We start from the raw sequence: 18295 nt of genomic DNA, 5'->3' as shown, positions 1-18295 counted from the left end.
TGGCCTCAAGGCCGCAAACTTCCCACCCCTGCTCTAGGACCTTCCTGTTATCACTAGGATAACTACAAACTCTTCCATTTGTCATTTAAAGTCTGTCACAGTCTGGCCTGTTGTGTCCTATTTCCTCTCACATACTCTGATCCAGCAAGACTGCTTACTGAGGGTTCCTTGCACATGATGTTGCATTTCCTGTCTCTGCCTTTGCAGGATTGGCTCCCATGCCCAGGGTAGACTTCTTTGAATTCTTAGTTTCCTTCACTTGCATGGCATAACATCACCTCCCAGATGTCATGGTCCTCTCCAAGAGCAAAGGACAAGCAACAGCCTCTGTGAGTAGAGAAGGAGTTCCCCACTGGGGACCCAGCTGGAGCTGGCCAGTTGGGCTACATGGCTTTCTTCCTTCCTTTCTTCCTTCTTTCCTTCCTTCTTTTCTTTTTCCTTCTTTCCTTCCTTCTTTTCTTTTTCCTTCCTTCCTTCCTTCCTTCCTTCCTTCCTTCCTTCCTTCCTTCCTTCCTTCCTTCTTTCTTTTCTCTTCCCTTCCTTCCTTCCTTTTCTTTCTTTCTGGCTTCCCCTCCAGATCTATTTGCTTTTGTTTTCTATATTTGAGGCCATTTTCTGTCTCATTTCTTATTACGCTTTAATCACTGAATGGGCATTGCCTCAGACAAACTGAGGCCTGTTAAAGACCTTAGCTTGAAAAGGCCATGGTCCCCCACTGCCTCCTGGGTCATCTCCAGTCATCCTAATCTATATCGGACCCCTGGACCCAAATGACTCCAGAGAAAGTGAGGCTGGTGACTTTGCACAGCCCTGCCTCACTTAAATCCAATCCCCTTGCATGTCATGGTATCACCTCCCAGATGTCACGGTTGTCTTCAAGAACAAAGCATAAACAACCACTCCCTTCCAAGTTCAGAAGCCTAAAGACTTTGCTTCCTATATGAAGAGCTCCCTACCCACCCACCTCTCAGTCCCCTGCTCCCCCCCACCCAGTGCCCCTTCTTGAAGTTACTTTGGGGTTCCTTATATTTTGTATTCATATGCGAAAATATGGTTTTGCCTGATGGGATCCAGGCTCCTTGAGGCCAGGGATTGTATCATTTTTGTTTTTATAGCCAAGGCGCCTAGCACTCTGGCATATAATCTAAGCTTCGTAAGAGTCATTCAATCTGCAGTCAGAGAGATGGGGAACAGTAGGTACAGAATGAGGCATACGTTGCCATACCCTTTTGTTGCTTCATTTCATTTAATGATACTTTGTTATTTGGGGGATTAGCTCAATGGAAATGACAGCAATGTAAATGAAAACCTAACCAATAAGCTACTAATTTAAAATCATAATCTTGGGTGTAGGTCAGGGAAAAACCTGTTGGTTGTGAACTACCTTGAATGACAGACAGACGAGTTTAAATTTAATACTATAGACCAAGTCCGCACAACCTGTGGGCTGCTTGTGGTGGCCCAGGAACTATGTAGAGGAAAACATCCTTTGTATATAGAAGAAATGCTTTGGCATGCTGCAAGTGGCCAGTGGGCTGCAGGAGCAGGTTGTACAGGTCTGCCATAGGCAATAGGGAGCTATAGATGTAGTATGCCTCAGCTTCAGTATGATATCTTACAATCTCTCAAGACAAGACAGTATATTGGCTAGATACCAGTACTACTCAGTGGCATCAGGACTAGTTGAACATTCAGACCCAAAGAATAGTGATTGATGCAAACCTCTAGGGAAGTCTTTAGTGGAGAGCCACAGTGTTCCATCTGGAGTCCTGTTTCATTGAACAGTTTCATTAGTAAGGTGAAGTTTTCAATGACATGCTTATCGAATCTTCAGGTGACAAAAGGTAGAAGAGATAGCCAATGTATTTGGATGACAGTACTGAAATCCTAAGACTTTGATGAGTTGGAAGGAAGGGTAGAATCTAATAAAAAATGTAATGGAGATGAATGTAAAACCCTACACATGAGTTCCCAAAACAGCTGAGCAAAGACAGTATGGGGAAGCCTTGGCTGGACAACCCCTCATATGAAAAATATATTGTCTTTAAGTTCATTATTAGTCAATAGCATGACATGGCACCCACAGATTGAATTAATTCTCAACGAAGGTATTGGTAGGAAACAACAAGGCTTTCAGAAATAATATTGATGGGAACAATTGATTATAATTGGCTGAAAGATGTAGAGAGCAGAAGATCTCATTGTATTTGTTTGTTAATTATACAAAATGTGATGTTTTCTGGGTAACATAATTTTATTAATAATGCCAGCATGTTTATTAATAAAAGGCTGGTCAACTGGCTGTCTCCCCCCTGGACCAAAGACAATCATACAGTTTATATGCCCATTAGAAGAGCGGTTTCCCCTGAGGGGGGGCAATCAGCTCTGATTGGTTAACAATTAATGAGTAAATGAATTTTACAATGAGGGGCTGAACATATTCAAATGAACTGTGATTGCAGTCATTTACTTCTAAGTTGCCTCTAGTCTTAGGCAATCTATTCAAATAAATAATTAAATTCCCCACCCCAACTTGAGTAGAACACAATGACTTCCCCACCTAGTGGGGTTTGAACAAGATTGGTAAGAACATTAGTACAATCTCATTATCAGTAAATCCGATCTCATAATCAGTAATCCTTCAAGACAGTGAAATCATTACTTTATAAAAAGGGGGGAACTCGAGATCTCCCCAAATCATTGGTTATTAATAATTATTTCTCTCAACCAAAAAAAACTGACATGATAGAAAAAAATACTATCTTACAGATGTTTTCACAAAAAGGGATCTCCCATCAATATATCAAGTTCATTCAGGATTTCTTGAATGATATAACAATAAAAGTAATCTTGTTCAATAACCCTGGGATAATAAACATTAGCTGAGACATAAAATAGAAGAGGGACATGTTTTCCAAAAATATTTGCCATTGTGATAGAGGACATCCAGCATGGAGTCCAGTTGAGGAGGAAGTCAACTTCAATGGTGTAGTTCTCTAGACCCATTCTCCTGTTTGCCAATTACATTGTATTGATTGCCTCCAGATACAAGACATTGCGAAGTCTCCTAGAAACATCTGTAACCATTCAAAGGAGTCTGACTTGTCCATTCACATTCACATCAAATGGATGAAGAGTTTATTGCTCACACGTCAAAATTCATCCTAGACATCATATCAAGCTTGTCCAACAGTATGCATGTCTGGAACAGACAGTACAGATAAATGGTGAACTGTGTCCAGAGTGGAAAAGGAAAAGGAGAGAAGACTGGTTCTCTTTCTAGAAATTACAAACACTTTCACTGGCCCCAAGTTTTCCATAACTGCAAAGGCTCATCTTTTCAATACAAGCATCATTCTAGCATTGCTATATGACAGCAAGGCCTGGAACAGCACCACCCCTGAAGCACTAAAGATGAGCCTTATATAAAGGGCCATGGAAAGGTGCATGTTATATGTAAACATATATGTAACAGAGATAACCAATGAAGAACTCTGAAGAACAAAAGATGGCAGGAAAAAAACTACATCCCAGAAAGAGATTAGCTGCTGTACATTGTGTGTGAAGAGGGAGGTTATTGTTGTTCCCAGTAGTAGTGGAAGCGGTCCTTTCTTCTCAAAGATGACCAGTGACATCATGAGTGAATTGAATTTCAATGAGGCAGAGTTGCCTAAAGTCATGAGACTCATTCCCTTCTCCAGAGTTGTCAAAGTGGCAGTCGTCAGTGGCAAGACAAAGTCAAGGTAACTGGGGATGGCCCTGGATGCAGTGGGTGAGATGAATGGTATCCTAAGAATGTCAGGAGAAAATAAATCCACTTGATACTATTGATATGTAAGAAATGATGAGCTGGTCGAGTTCAGAAAAAAACCTGAAAAGACTGACATGAACAGATGCTGGGCGAAGTGAGCAGAACCAGAACATTGTACACAGTAACAGCAACATTGTTGGACGATCGGCTTGGATAGACTTGGCTCTTCTCAGCAAGGTGAGGATCCACAACTCCCAGAGACTCATGATGGAAAATGCTGCCACCTCCAGACAAAGAACTCCGGAGTCTAAATGCAGATCAGAGCATTACTATTCTCTCTTTGTTATCGTTGTTGTTTTTTTCTCCCATTGGTTCTACTTCTTCTTTACAACATGACTAACGTGAAAATATGTTTAATATGAATGTGTAAGTATAGCCTATATCAGATTGCACTCCATCTAGGAGAGAAAGGAAGGCAGGATGGGGAAGAAAGTTAAGAACTCAAAATCTTATGGAAGTGAATGTTTAAAAATAAATCCACTTGATTGGATCTGTGCTGTGGTGAACTTTGGGAGGACTTGCACAAGAATCACATTGAATGAGCAGGCAGTAGTTCATGATTGGCATATTGGAGGGAACTCCCAAAATGATGAGATCCATTTGAGTTTTGGTGAATATGACATGGCAACCAAAACCAAACCTTAACATGGTATTTAAATGAATCTGTGATCCTATCAATATGTGTCCTCCCTCAAGTAGGACAGATTATATCCTAGGCATGCTTTTTCATCCTATGTAACTCTCATCCATGTTCTCCCATCAATCCTCCATAGAGGGAGTCTATACAACATGCTGGGGGCCCCCCTCTAGATCTTCTAACACTTGAATCACAGTGGAACTCAAAAGCTGACAATCCATTTTCTCTAGCTCTTTCCACAAGATTAAATGACCCTCTTTCTTTTCTAGTCCTACACATCTCTGATGACATTCTTGATGCCGCTTCTCATATATCACTCTTTGTTGGTAATGTATTGCAGCCTGCTTGCCCTGCTAGGTGCCCTTCCATTGCCCTTTGGGTAACCTACAACTAGAATGCTTCTCAGACGGTGGTATTCCATGAATCAGTCATATAGCATCACCAGAAGAATAATTACACACACACACACACACACACACACACACACACATTTAAATACCTTTGTCTCAGGGAAAAGGCATCTTTAAAAATACAGTTCAATTTCCACCAAAACAGTCCAGTCTGGTCTGCTTCTTTAACTCTGGACTCAGTTCTTGCTAATTTATGTTGTCCTTTCAAGATATAGGTACTAGTGTGCCATCTCTTTACATTGTCTGCCCAATATCATCTCAGCAATAAGTTTTCCGCACAGGATCATACAATGAGAGATAGAGGGGACTTAGATCATCTGGTCCACTCATTCATTTTATAAATGAGGTAATTGAGGCCCAAAATTATACTGGCACTAAGTGGTAGAGTTGGAATTACAGTCCAAATCCTGACATCAGATTGTAAGCACTTTCTTCCCACAGGGCCATGTTGTCTTTCCTCTTTGCCCACTTGTTTTTATCATGTAGATAGAACTCTTGATCAGTTATTTAGCTTGCTTAGGAGATTCTTAAGTGTTCCTGAATTTTCTACAATCAGCAGAGTATCAGCGAATAGGAGCACATAGATGACTTCACCAACCACTGGTAATTGCTCCTGTTTCAATTCTAAGCTAGATATCATCCTCTTTGATTGTCCTAAACATTTTTGGGGAGCATACTTCTCCCTGTTTTATATGGCACATGATATAAATCATCAGAGGGTCATCAAAGCAAATGAGCTCTATTGTTACAGTGTTCAGGGGATCTCAGCTGATCTCATCATATACATGGCAGACAAGATGTTGGAGAAAAGCCTTTAAGGAAGAGTTTGACTCTCCTGAATCACATATTTTTCTCTTTAAAAATGTTTTTTATTAGAACTTAATATTTAACATCAATACAAACAACTAACTATACTTGGTCACCAGGTACATGAAATTAAATTAGGATAGTACTTTTTTGGTTCTTTTCTCTAGGTTCCCATTAGGATTGTCCATCCTAAATTCTCTGGAATCTGACTTCCCACTACATCTTTTATCTGAAACTGCTCTCTTCAAGGCTACTATTGTTTTCTTACTAAATCCAACGACCTTTCTTCATAATCATCCTTTCTGATCTCTCCGCAGTTTTTGACATGGTTGATCACTGTCTCTTCCTAGATCCTCCCTTTTCTCTATCCTGTTTTTATTCCTACCAGTGATCACTCCTCAGTCTCCTTTACTGGATCTTCATCTGTGTCATAGCTCACTAAACTGTGAGTATCACCAAAGGCTCTGGCCTGGGCCCTTGTCTGCTCTCCCTCTATACTACCTCAGTGAATTCATCAACTCCCATGGGCTCAAGGATCATTTTACAGATGATTACCTGATCGATATTCAGTCCCACTCCACCAACTGCTTTTTGGTCATTTTGATGGATGGCCTGCAGGTATTTCAAAGTCAGCATTATAGAGTTTATCTTTACTCCCAAATCCTCCTCTCTGCCCAACTTTCTTATTCCCATCAAGGTCACTACCAACCTTCTAGACATCCAGGCTCTCAATCTCAGTGTCATTTTCAACTCTTCACTCACACTCACTCCACATATCTGATCTCTTGTCATTTCATTTGTCATATTAGCATTTCTACCTTCATAGCATTCCTCCCACGTCCATCACCCTGGCTCAGAGGCCCTCATTACTTCTGGCCTGAACTATGGAAAGCTTTTCCAATTGGTCTCCTTAAACCTCTCTCCACTGTAATTCATCCTCCATGCAGTTGCCAAAGTGATTTTCCTATTGTGATTTTTAATTTTGTAGGGGAGTTGATCACCAGCTGCCCACACAATAAACTCCAATGGCTCCCTATTATCTCCAGGATCAAATATAAAATCCTCTGTTTTGCTTTTAAAGCCCTTCACAGCCTGGCTGCCCCTCACTTTCACAGACTTCTTAAACTTTATTCTTCTCCTTGAACTCTCTAATCAACTTGTTCTGACCTACTTCCTCTTTCTTGAACTTGACAGTCCAACTCCTGGTTCTGTGCCTTTGTATTGACTGTCCCACATGCCTAGGATGCTCTCCTTCCTCATCTCCACCTCTCAGCTTCCCTAACTTCCTTTAAGACTAACTTCAACTCTACCTTCTGCAGCTATCCCATTCCTTCTACTGCTTACTGCCTTTCCTCTGAAATATGTTCTATCCATACAGTATGTATTTTATTTTTTATCTTACCCATTTTTCATTCTTTGTGAACACAGATTCAATGAAAAACAAAATTTGTGCTCACTTGATCACCCTTTCCATTTCAGCAGTCACTGACTCATCCCACCAAGCTTTTGGGTTTATGTAGTAACTATGGATACACTAAGTGGGTCATCTATTGCCCTTGTCTTGAGATGGGACTTGTGGGACTCATGGAATATATCACCACCTCCTACAAATCCATATATATTTTATGAACATAATTTTTCACATTGTCCCTCCCAATTAGAGTGTGAGCTATATGAAGGCTAAGATACTGTTTTTCTTTCTCTCTGAAACACTTAATAAAATACATGGCACTTTATAAATCCTTGACTGTTTTCTTCCTATTGTCTCTCCAAAGAATGTAAGGAATTTAAACAGATATAAAAGATCAAAAGCTATATCCCCACGGATGTGACCAAGGGATATGAACAGACTACTCTCAAAAGAACTGCATCCTCCTCTCCAAGAAGCTTATAGACATAAGAAAAGGCAATACGTACATATGGATGTGCATGTGTGTGGAGAGACAATAGGAATGGGAGAGATCAGAAAAGGCCTCAGGTAGGATGACACCTGACATGAACATTGAAGGGAATTGGTGGATTCTAAGATGACTGGGCTGATGAAGAAGTGTTCTCCAGACATGAATGGCAACCAGAAAGGAAAAGTCATGGAAAAGAAATGCAAGAAATGCAGCATGACATGTAAAGAAAGGCCAGAAAGGACAGTTTGGCTGGACAGTAGAATGTGTGAAAAGGAGAAAATGTAGAAAGACAGGTTGGAGCCAAATTGTGAAAGGCCCTAAATACTAAGGAGTCTGTATTTCATTTTAGAACAGGTAGCCATTGCAGCTATTGTGTAGGTAAGCAATGTGTCAGGTGTGTGCTTTTAGCTAAGTCACTTGGACAGCTATGTGGAAGATGGCTTGATAATTTTGTTGTTGTTGTTAATACTGCAAAGAAATACTATTGATTCTTGTGGATTGATTTTGTATCCAATAACCTTGTTGCAAATATTTATCATCTTAGTTTCTGTGGTATTTCCCTAGGGTTTTCTAAGCACATAATCAGAATATCTGCAAACAGGGATATTGTTTCCTTTTTCCTGTATCTTTCGTTGATTCTTCTATCCTATTGCTATAACTAGAGTTACGTTAAATAATAGTGAGGAAACAAGGAATCCTTATTTTGCTTTTTTTTTTTTTTTTTTTTTTTAGTATGGGAAGGTTTCTACTATTTCTCCATTAAAAACAATGCTACATTTTGGTTTTTAATGTTTTTTATTCCACTAAAAATGGCATTTTCTTGCCTTTTTAAGTGCTGAATTTTGTCAAAAGCCTTTTCCACATTTATTGAAGTAATCATGTAGTTTTTGTAATTTTTGGTGGTTTAATTTTGCTTATTGTTTTTATTAGTGGTCAGCCAATAAACATTAAATGCCTACTATCTGCTAAATACTGTGCTAAGCATTGATGATGGATGGGTGAACAATCTTTGCACAACCTGTACACATTCAATTTGGTTAATTACTTTTTGGATGCATTTCTGTTGCCGATTTACAAAGGGGAAGGGAAAACGGAGTTTTTTTTTTTTACAAATATTTCATTTGATCCTTAAAATCCCCCTGGGTAGGTAGGTAGGTGCTATTATGACTCCCATTTTACTTGAACAGGTAAACAGAATAAATGCCTTGCCTGGGTCGCAGCCATCAAGTGTCTGAGGCAGGATTTGAATGCCCTCCTGACTTGAGGCCCAGCAGCTGCCGTCCACTTAGCTTTCTTCCTAATTTTGCAACACTATTCATGACTGATTTATGGCTGTTTTCTCGAGTACAGGCCACATTTGCTTAATTAAAAGTATTCGGTGGGCTTGTCTCTATTTTTGAGAATAATAATAGCATATTGCTTTTTAAATGATAAAATTCAATGGAAAATCCATTTGATGTGAGGGTTTTTCTCTTTGGCAATTTATGGATTGCTTTGGGTTTTTTTCCTGCTATTGGGTTAAGATCTTTTTCCAATGTTTGGTCATTTTCTATTTGTGTAGATACTCATCAATTTCAATACTGTTCTGTTGGCATACAAATGGTTTTTGAGAAAAAAAATTTAAAATCATACTTAGCCTTAGTATCCCATCCTCCCCCCCCCCCCTTCAAAGAATCATTCTATGTAACAGTTTACAGAGAAAAAAAAATTAGCACAACTGATACACTGGAAAAACAATGAAAAAATGTAGCATCTGACACTTGTGGAGCACCCACCTCCTACCTCTTGTATCAATCCTGCTTGACCTTTTTCCATCTACATTGTTGTAGATTGTTTTCTTGGCTCTGCCTACTCTGCCTCAGTTCACTTCGACCTTTCCATGCCTCTCTGCACTCATCACACACGTCTTTTCTTACAGAATTCATGTACCGGCATTTGTTTAGTCAACCCCAATTGATGAGCATTAATGTATTTTCTAGCTATCACAACAGTGTTGCTAGAACTATTTTGTTTTATAGAGGGCATTTTGGCTGTACCTGCTAATTCCAGATTGCTTTACTGCTTCATAGTTCCACCAACTGTGCATTAACATTAACATGCCTACCATCCTACAACCCTTTCAACATGCCATTTTTTGTCATCTTTGACAATATGCAAGATGAGGTGGAACCTCAGGCTGTTTTGATCAGCATTTCTCTTACGATGATTTGAAGCACTGTGGCTGTGAATACTGTACTTTGCAATTGCCTATTAGAGAATGACTTATCTCTACACATGAATATGCAAGCACGCACACACACATACATATAATTTATACATACCAAACCATCATCAGAGAAATATTGACTTTTTTCATTGTAAATTTCCGTTTCGTCATATTGGTTTTTTAAAAAACCAGCTTTTGGTTTTATTCTGTTCTGCTCCACCCACCTCAATTTTCAAGATTTTTCTATTTCTCACAGTAATTGATTTTCTCCACATTTAAATATTTTTCATGATCATTTTGATAATTTTTTTCAGAAGTACAAATTTTCCTGAATCCTTTAGCTGTATCCCAAATGTTTTGTCGTGCTGTTACATTTAACACTATTGTCTGTAATTTGTAGTTTCTTTGGCCCAACTGTTAGTTTTCAGTCTCTACTTATGTCTGTATTTTTTGCTCAAATTTCCTTTATTCATTACTAATTTTATTGCGTTATGGTCTGTAAATGATTTTATCTACCTTTTGTGTTTGATAAAAGTCCTTTTATCTTTTTAAAGGTATTGTGGGATGCTAAACAATGTATATTTAATTCCCTAAGCGGATCCCCATTAGTACATGGTCACGTGATGCCTGAATCTTTTCTTCCTCCTCCTACAGATCTGAACTGTGGACTCTGACAGCAAACGTCAGGTTTTCTCCAGTGGGCCACATGAATTACATTAACTGACATGGAAAATAATTTAAGCTGGCTAGTATGACATCACCTAGCATTCAGTTACCTAAGGTAACTAACTCAATCAGTGGTGGATTACATAAAAACTTTTTTCTATTAATCTGCAATAGACCAAACCCTGAGTTCATTGGTTGCATTTTGGACAATGGCATAAAGAAAAATTGTTTATCTGCCAACGGCTAATGCAGCCTAAAACCTTGTATTTACTTTCGCAATGCAACTTTGTATTAATATCTCAATATGTATGCCTGTTTAATAAAAATCAATTAGGTTTCAACTCAGGAGGAGCTAGAACAGGGCAGTTTCCTCATTTTGTCATTTTTCTTTCTGTTTCCTTAAAGGTGGAAAATCTAAGTAAGCCCCATCCCAGGGACTATTGCTTTGGGGCAGAAATAGCCTAAGCAGCAGACAATGGTTTAGAGGGGAAGGACACTGTAGTGCTGAAGAGATAACCAAAGGGTATATGGGCTTTATGAAGAGGACAGAAGAGCAAAAGATTAGAAATATCAGTGAATAAAGCCAGCTCAAGCTGACTTCCACTTTTGCATTCTAGTCGAAGTCTTTTCTTCCTGTTTTTTGTTACTTCAATTTTTAGGTCTTCCATGGGAAATACTTTACAACAGAAGATAGGAAACTTGAACTCCTCTCATTCCCACATTTGCAAAATAGTAGTCATAAGGTAGATTTGTCATTAAAAAAAAATTATATGACATCCATAGAATTTGAAAGCAGCAGTTCAAGATTAATTTTAAGTAATTTTTTCCCAAATCCATACTAATAAACATAATCACATTCCTTGTTAAAGGTGGGATTTAGCACTTTTATCTCCAAAAGTTTAAAAACCACCAAACTAATTGGGGGGTGTTCGCCAGTACACAAAATATTTTCACAAAATACTACTGCTACCTCTTACACATGAAGGCTTCCTTTCTGTTTCGTATTATGTGACTTAGCAATGACTACTACATTAAGTGAAATTCAACCTAACTTCTCGTTGTATCACCGCTAACATTTCTTGATTATTGGGAGAAATGACAGGATTATCCTCCCTCTACCTTCCCTCAGGAATCTACAATTAAAATCAATGCCTCTGGTCTTATATATACTTCCAATGAAAGAAAATAGTTTACAACAAACTTTGGAGGACAGTACATAAGAAAATTATATTCTTATAGCATGACTGAAAAGATTGACATGAATGACCCACTCCACCTAAAATGAGAAAGCCCAAATAATACAGAAATCTTTTCTGAGCAAGCAAAATCAAATAATTCAAATAAATATCCTTTATTAAAGAAAAAAAGTAATCTTGTTAAGCACCAAAACCGTATGTTGTTACATTGCATGTACAAGAAAAGCGACTGCAGTACTTGGTGTAGAATATTTTAATTCTGAAGTCATGAGTGTAAAAAACAGGAAATAAAAAGCAATACAATAATGACATTGCAGAAAAGTTGCACTAAAGAAAAGGAAAAGGCCACAGTCCAAACAGTTACTGGAGATTCGAAGTATTGCTCTAAATGCTTACTGAGTTTTTTCTTTACCGTTTGTTACTTAATACTTTAGAGCGTGGACTATTACCTAGCATTGTAAATCTGCAGGAGCTGGCATTTACAATACAATGTGCATTTAAAATGTCCACTCAAACGCAACTGTTAAAGAACTTCTTAAAGCCAAGCACGATGTGCTAGTGTTTATTTTTCCTACTTTTATAATATTGCACAAAGCTAGTGAAGGGTAGGTCAGTTTGCCATTAGAATTTTCATTTATCCAGACAGGCTGAAAAATGTCAGTTTAATTAACCCTAATGAGCTGCACTCATGCAAAATGACCTGTAGCTTTCTATTTTTCATAAACTGAATATTGTGGTTTCACACTTGGCAAGACATACAGTACAATGAGGCTGTGGAGATACTGTCCCAGGTAAAGAAGTCATTGTATGGGTCTATGGGTCTATGCCTCTTGCTTCATAGATGGGGGGGGGTTTATCACTTTATGATTAAAGTGAATTTAAAATACGAAGATCTTGTGAGAAGTTAGAATAGCAGTTGTACCCTTTAACAATAACATGCAGGTCTTCAAAAAAGTAACACAAATCCTTTGTTTTGTGTGTTAGGATCATGCCTTCTGAACAAATTATTTTGTGTGTATACACATGACATTTTCCCCCTCAGGGCTTTCTCCACTGTTAACTAGAACCACTACTGCCTCACTTTCCCCTTCCCCACAAAAAAAAAAAACCAACCTATTATACATGGAGTAGAACCACAAATTTGGTAAGGGTTGCTCACTGTCAACATCAGAGGGATTTTCTGTACATCCACACTGTAGGAGCGCTGTAAAGGAGTTTGGAGAGGGGAAGGGACATTTCTTCAGTGAATCTGGAATTCCTCAAGGCCAGTGATAAAGGATTTGTTTTGTTAGAATGGAATTAAATTAAGTTCTACAAGTGCCAAGGTGTAAACATTGCGGACCAAATTTAGGAATTTGGAATGTACAGACCTTTAAAAATAACTCAATAGATAAGATAAACATTTATATATATATATATATATATATATATATATATATATATATGTGTGTGCGCACACACAAATGTGCATGTGCATACACACACACACACACACACAAATCCAGAAAGTATACTGGCATCTCCCACCTTTAAAAACCTCTAAATGTTTACATACATGACAGTTTAGGCAGCAATATAAACTCACTTTGTAGGAAAACGTCTTAAATTATATCATATTTATAGACTAGAAAATATCCACTGCTTCCTTTTAAAGAGCAACTAATTAGCAGTGACATTGGTCAGTGTGCTTTTAATAAAGTTCAAAATGGAACTACTGTATGTCAGTAGTTCTACATAAATGCAGTATGCTCCAACAGTAAGGTGCTTCCACTTGGACCTTTTCTTTCTGAAATAACCCTCACTGCTTTGTAACATATCCATTTTCTAATGCTATGCATACACTTTTTTATTTCATGCTTTTGGGGATTTGACAGAATATAATTATAAAAAAAAATAAAATCTGCTTAAAATGAATATAGTTTTATAAATTATAATCTTCTTAATTCAGTGCAGCAAAGAGAACAAAAGGTAACACCAATGAAGCTCATGGTTCCCCTCATTGATGGTTGCATTTTCAACGATGCACCTGCCAGAATTCGGGAAATATTCTACTCAATAAAAACCATGGTAAAAGCAAAATGGCTCTTTATGAAGAGCCGTGGAAAGTACATGAAACCCCAAATCCCTGATAGTGCCTCTAAGGACACAAGAGTTCTTTACAAGTAAATAGTGATGTTAAGAGTGCGTGTGTGCGTGTGTGTAAGATTATAAAACTTTACAACAGGGTTTTGTGTTTTATAAAAAACAAAATCAAAACCAGAAAACTTTTCCCCTCAGCTAAAAAAGCTACCTTCATCTTATGCAAACACAACAGATGAATAAAATGATTTAAAAAAAACATTTTTATGGATATGTATAAAAACTTTTGTTGATTTTCAATTGCAAATCACAAATGTCCTTCCATTTTGGCTTACTTTTCTTTCACTTACCCCTGGATTATCTACTATCATTACGCATCTCACTCAGCTTGTAATAAACAAGTAGAGGCTTTCTGTTACATAAAAGTAGGATGGTTATAATTTCATGTAATGGGAAGTTACAAAATAATATATTGTGCAGTGTGTCATAACTGGACTGAGTCTCTTTTCAAAATGCACTTTAAAAAAGCATTTCTGTTCCAAGCGTTTAAGGGATGGAACTTAGAATTATTATTTTTATACTACTCAGATGCTCATTTAAGTCTACAAAGATATGTCAAACAAGCAACATAACAACCTTTGTAAAACCTCCTAAGCCAGGCATTTCCCCATACCATGACATCACCAAGATTTTGCAGCATTAGGAATACTTTTTCTATACGCTGAACATGGCTATCTATACAAGTTCAGTTCTATTAGCAGGAGAAATATGTGAAACTGACTCAGGGATCTGTAAGGTTAATCTTTTAACACCTCAAAGTCAATACCACTTTGCTTTCCTATTTAAATACATGGCAGCTTGGACTGAAATTGTATATTAACTTCTAATTCTCATTATGGAAACATGACAAATTAACAGTAATAAAACTGCCTGTTTGAATCACAGGTTTAATTGGGGAGAAGTAAATCAAACAACTTTTTCAATAAGACAAGTAGCCTTTATAACTTCTATAAACATAGCGACAATATATGCAGAAGGTCAGTACAATCAGCCTACGTTATAATGAGGGATGAGTACTGAGTAAGGATTGAATATAATCTTTATTAACTTCGCTGGGATCTGAAATCTCATGTTAAAAAAAAATCCTACACATTACATTAGTATTTGGTGGAGTGAAATCAGTTAGCTATCTGGCCACTGGAACTTGATATAAACAATGTTGCCTTGCTGTGACGCTGTCATATTTGGGTAATGGCAACGGAAACTTTTTTGAGACTGCCTTATAATGAAATGCTTGAAAAGTGGTAGAAGACAGATCTTCCTTAAGTCAAATTCAGTGAAATAACCCCACAATGAGGTTCCAAGTACATAGTGTTAATTTTCAAAAGGGTGTCTCTTATTGCTTTTTTGTCTTAATAAGAAAACAGGATGGGAAGTTGTATGGCAGGAAAACTGGTATCCAAAGGCGTAGCTGAAATAGTTTTTTTTTTTTTTTTATGTATGTAATTGCTTTAAAAAGCGCTAAAAAACCAGTATCACTAACCCCAAACATTATTTTAAAATTAAAAAGCAGAGTTTAATTGTTTCACTGTTGTACAATACTGTTCTTGTTTTAAAGACTCTAGGATAACTAAATTTCATACTAAGCTGCCTAGGTAAGACATGAATCTGTAAAATGTTGCCTCAATAAAAACAACGCAACTTTGGAAAAAGGCAGCTCACAAGCACTTTCCAAACGTTTCTTTAAACTCTTGAAAAACAATACTTGGCAATATCAATATTTTAATAAACAAGTTATTATGTTTTTTTAAAAGCCAAGACATCTGAATAGCCTAAGACTTATGACCTTTGGCCAGGGTATCTTTTCGGCTCTCCCCATCCCCCAATTGTTCTTAAAAGAAATAGGGTTGAAAGTTAACGTGGCAATGCTGGGTTTTTTTCATTCATTAACACGTAAGTGTAGCAGTCCACATATACTGGGACTTCACTACAACGCTGTTCTAAAGGTCTTACAGGACTGGGTATTGTGAGGTCCCTTGTTACTGCAGTACTTAATTCTTTTTGTACCAGGTCTAAGACAGAGCTCCCTTACAGAGTAAGAATCTACTCAAGTGTTCTAGTTTCAGTAGACTTTAGGTAAATTCATGTTTAGTCCAACTGAGATGCTTAACAATTCACAACTGTAAATAGATTAATCTTTTAGTATCCTGGTATGGTAAAAAAAAAAAACAAAAAAAACCAACACTGCCTACAAACTCCTTGTTTTTCAGAGTGCAGAAGAGTACTCATCAAAGTTTTACTCAGAGCGCAAAGTAGGGAATTGCCAATTGAAGAGGCTATAATGTCTATTTTTTGATAGAAATCACTTGGAGCACATTTTGTTTTTAAACTGTGGAGCACAAAACCAAATTTATATAGTACACAGATTAAAGCACTGGATTCCCATGACGTAATCTTCATATGTGATTCCAAACAGAAATGTCATGAGTTACATTAATCAACAGCTCAAACAGAAAAACTACAAAGGATTTAAGGACTATCAAATTACAAAATATTGCTTCTCATAACAAAGCTGCACAGAAAGTTCAAACTACTCTAAACTCAGAATTATGAAGTTATTTAAAAGCGCATGGAGAGTTTTACTTCAAAAAACATACAAAGGGTAAGACTGTGGCTTTCTACAAACGTACTGTGTTAAGTCTACCATGTTATTGTAAATAAACATTACGTATCCCCATGATTACTTTATATTCTTATTCAGATGTCACTGAACATCTATTGGAAACGAACAATTATGGGAGTTTGGGGTTATTTTCCACCTGAATTTCTTACAATTCTTGTCATATAAACTAGGAGGGTAAACAAGGACTTCTTTTTTAGAAGACCTTTGACTGTGGAATAAACTAATTGTGGAAGAAGAAGCAGATGGTTTCTCAGTGCACTGAAGGACAGTTTTCATAGCAGTCCTGATAGAACTCACAGTACATGTTCGTCAATGCAACAGCATTCTTTTAACTCTAACTGGCCATTCTATTGATGTAAATGAAAAAAGTGCTTTTAAAAGAACTGGGAGGGTATCCTAGAGACATTCTCTTCATTACGATTACATACATTGCACATCTAAAATTCACTTTGTTTAACCTCTATATAGTGGAATGGATAAAATCATGAAGATGACCAATTAAAATGACTTCCCTTTTCACACGCTGAACTAACGCAGTTTAGACTACAAAATCAAACTGCTTACAAACTTTCCCCAAAGGAGTAGGAAGATTATCTTCAACTGTGGGCATTATTTTTCCTCTCAGTGGCTGTTAAGTCACCTGTTTTCAAAAACACAAAAACAAAATCATGTTAAAAAAGAAGCTCTTAATGGTAATGTTTTAACTGTAGAATGTTGCATTTATTATTAGATGTGGTCACTGTAATGCGTATTTTTGCTTAACTTATTCTCTTATAAAGGAGGACTGAACTGATTTGGGAAAGAAAATATTTCCAGATACTACTGTGATCAAATTAAAAACGTCTTTTGAGCTATGGGATAATGCTTTTTTGTTGTGTCTGACTCCAGCCTTATAAACAGTCACTTATCTGTACAGTGTAATCGGAGACTCCAAAGATCATAAATTTACAACAGGATCAGAACTTTTTGAAGGCTCATTTAAGCCAAACCCTGATTTTACAGATGAGGAGACTGAAGCATGGAGAATAAATGACTTGACTAAGGTCGCATGGACGGTGACAGGATTTACATCCAGCTCCTCTGACTCCAAATCCAGTGTTCCTCCCACTGTACCATCCTGCCTCCTTGTGGACAGGTAATGAAAGATACATTTTTAAAAAATAAAAATAAATCTGAAAATAGAGTATCTTTAAAGCCTTACTGACATATTTAAGAAAAGTTTACTTTTTCCCATGTATAGTCAGCCTTCTGCATAACAGAGGTACAACTAAAATATACAATTATAAATGGTCTAAGTGACAAAAATAATTTACACTGTCTTACTGGCTTTAAGCAATAGGTTCAGTATTTTATATGTAATAACGTCTTAAGGTCCAAATCTTCTAACAAGCCAAGACTCCCATTGTTCCAGCAAGCTATATTTTTCTTAAAGTGCTTATCATATAGTCTAACTTATATTAAGTATTTTTGTATGCCTTAGCCCTGCTTTAGACTATAAAGTCTTTGAGGAAATGAGAAATCTCATTAATCTGTTTCCTTTAAAGAGTCTCAGACAATGCTTTGCACACAGCCAGCATCAAACAGATTTTTTTTTTTTTTTGGAAGAAAGAAATTAATTGAAGCCAGGTTAAAGCACCTTTTATAAGTTTCTAAGCACTACATACATGACATCTATACACATTTACACATATAGAATTCTCTAAAAATTATGAATTATTTTGAAATTCAATCTCTAAAAACAAAGCAAAGACAAAACTCTATTTGGCTTCATCAGTCCTTCCTACTCAATAGGTAGGAATTTTATAATTACTTTAGGCATTGACTTAGTTTCTTGTCTCAGTGATGTTGCTTTTCCCATCCATAAAATAATATAACTGTATTAGAAAATCTTTAAGGTCC

The 18295-nt window shown here is 37.1% G+C and overlaps 1 protein-coding gene across 2 annotated transcripts in view; it reads right to left on the bottom strand.

The window, feature by feature from the left end:
* Positions 1 to 16040: 16040 nt before the first annotated feature.
* The window catches only part of JMY (junction mediating and regulatory protein, p53 cofactor), a 90104-nt gene continuing 87849 nt past the window's right edge, over positions 16041 to 18295 (bottom strand). For both annotated transcript variants that reach the window (XM_072606426.1, XM_072606425.1), the window contains exon 11: positions 16041 to 17036. The gene's annotated coding sequence lies outside the window, so the exon portion shown is untranslated. The remainder of the gene's footprint in view (positions 17037 to 18295) is intronic.

The sequence above is a fragment of the Notamacropus eugenii genome, chromosome 4 (genome assembly GCF_028372415.1).
Source record: "Notamacropus eugenii isolate mMacEug1 chromosome 4, mMacEug1.pri_v2, whole genome shotgun sequence".
NCBI classification, from domain to species: domain Eukaryota; kingdom Metazoa; phylum Chordata; class Mammalia; order Diprotodontia; family Macropodidae; genus Notamacropus; species Notamacropus eugenii.
Note: the sequence above shows the minus strand (reverse complement) of the source record. Positions and strands in the feature narration are given on the sequence as shown.